The sequence below is a fragment of the Sinocyclocheilus grahami genome, unplaced genomic scaffold (genome assembly GCF_001515645.1).
Source record: "Sinocyclocheilus grahami isolate Dianchi unplaced genomic scaffold, SAMN03320097.WGS_v1.1 scaffold56.1, whole genome shotgun sequence".
Classification (NCBI taxonomy): Eukaryota; Metazoa; Chordata; class Actinopteri; order Cypriniformes; family Cyprinidae; genus Sinocyclocheilus; species Sinocyclocheilus grahami.
The window spans coordinates 2,049,751-2,051,825 of record NW_015505235.1 but is presented as its reverse complement, the minus strand read 5'-3'; the positions used below and the strand labels follow the sequence as shown (position 1 = coordinate 2,051,825).

General features: G+C 43.5%; 1 long non-coding RNA gene across 1 annotated transcript in view; it reads left to right on the top strand.

Annotated features, from left to right (window-relative positions):
* The first annotated feature begins 342 nt into the window (after positions 1-342).
* The window catches only part of LOC107584003 (uncharacterized), a 22,313-nt gene continuing 20,580 nt past the window's right edge, over positions 343-2,075 (top strand). Inside the window, exon 1 of the long non-coding RNA XR_001609097.1 lies at positions 343-418. This is a non-coding gene — a long non-coding RNA (uncharacterized lncRNA). The remainder of the gene's footprint in view (positions 419-2,075) is intronic.

Sequence of the window (2,075 nt, the reverse complement as noted above, 5' to 3'; positions counted from 1 at the left end):
CAACCACGCCTACCTAAAACGGCTCATTCTAACAAGCCCCCACGTCTATGTCAAGATGTGGGAAGATTTGCATAACGCTGCCCAAATGTTCACGCAAAGAAAGAAGGCGTAACTTTTATTCTCGCTGTAGTATTGTTGTTGCCGCCGCCGCCATGTCGTGAAGGCGCTGTGTGTTTTGTTGTGAAAGCGAAACTACTTTGTTTGGCCTTCCAAAAGAGGACGATATCCGCTTCGTCATGCCTGGCGCTGATCCGTGCTGGTCGCTGAGGAAATACATCAACTTTGCGCTGTGGATCGCTGGATCGGCTTTCACCATGGCGTGGATGAAGCGGAGTCCAGCCCGGGGTCATTGCCGAGAGCCCGCCGGCCGCTCTTTCGTCGAATCCGCAAGCCGCGCCATTCTCAAGCCCGCCCGCCCGTAGAGTAGCACTTGTTGTTTGTCATTTCTCCGATCATGCCGATCTCCGATCATCTTGCGCAATGCAACGTATAAAAAGACAGTATAAGTCATTATAATCAGTAATTATGTCCCCACTGGATGCAACAAATGCCTCATTTATAATGGGTTTTAATGTTTTTGTCTCGTCGCTCTGGCCGGACAGGGCATCACTATGTGATGGTAAATCAATATGGTAAGGGGCGTAACATTTCCGTCACACACTTGAGGTATTCGGCCAATCACAACACACTGGATAGCTGGCCAATCAGAGCACACCTCGCTTTTCAGACCAATGAGCTTTGTAAAAATCGACGTGTTTCAGAAAGGCGGGGCATAGAGGAGAAACAATAATGTACCTTATGTGGAAAATAATGTGTTTTTTGAACCTTAAACCGCATTAAACATTTCATTACACCAAATACACAAAATAATGTTATTTTTAGCAACATCGTATGACCCCTTTAAGATAAAAGCTAAAGGAATTTAGCACTCAAAACATTCAGCTAATCATGAAACTGATTGCAGAGGAATGCTCAAGATTTTCAATCTTTTTTATTTTATTACTGGTGGTGTTAAATCTGTATAAATCAATGTACTCTGTTTTTAATAAAAAAACTGGAAAGCTGACACCATTGCTTTTTTTTAGGTTGACTCACATCTGGGTTTGGGAAGGAGTGGAGGTGTTTCCTCTGGGCCGTTCAGCTTCCTTTCACCTCTCGCCTTTCAAAGTGTCATAGGATTTTACTCTCTACATGGTGCAGCTCTAAAATATGATGCATCCATCGGCATCTTAGGATTTATTCTTGGTTTATAGCTCCATTGAGACCCCTTATACCTCACTTATCAGCTCATTTCTCTATCTGCAGAGGCCTAACACTCCCATTATCATCTAACACAGCACTCCATGGTGATAAACAGGCCATGGAGTTCACGTCTTGGTGATCTGCTCACGTGAATGGAGCCTGTGTTACCTGCCAACTTCTCAGGTTTCCAGAAGGTGATGTTGAATCTGGCCACAGGTGAGGTATGATGTCAGGAGAAAGATGTTATCTGAGGATTCTGTCTGTCCAGTGTTCCCAGGTCTTTAAGCACAGCTTGTTACTGTTGAGGTAGGGTGCTACTAAAATAAATCCTCTGAGAAATACAAAGCTGTTAAAGGGGTCATATGATGCTGCTAAAAAGAACATTATTTGGTGTAATGAAATATGTTTATGCGGTTTAAGGTTAAAAAAACACATTATTTTCCACATACTGTACATTATTGTTTCTCCTCTATGCCCCGCCTTTCTGAAAGGCGTCGATTTTTACTAAGCTCATCGGTCTGAAAAGCAAGGTGTGCTGTGATTGGCCAGCTATCCAGTGCGTTGTGATTGGCCGAATACCTCAAGCGTGTGACGGATATGTTACGCCCCTTGCCATATTGTGATGATGCCCTGTCAGGCCGGAGCGATGATTCAAAAACATGAAAACCCATTATAAACGAGGCATTCGTTGCATCCAGTGGGGACATAATTATGGATTATAATGACTTATACTGTCTTTTTACGCGTTGCGTTGCATCGCGCCGTGTAAACTAAACATAAAACCATGTCTGCATTTGTGATCGGAGAAATGACAAACAACAAGTGCTACTCTA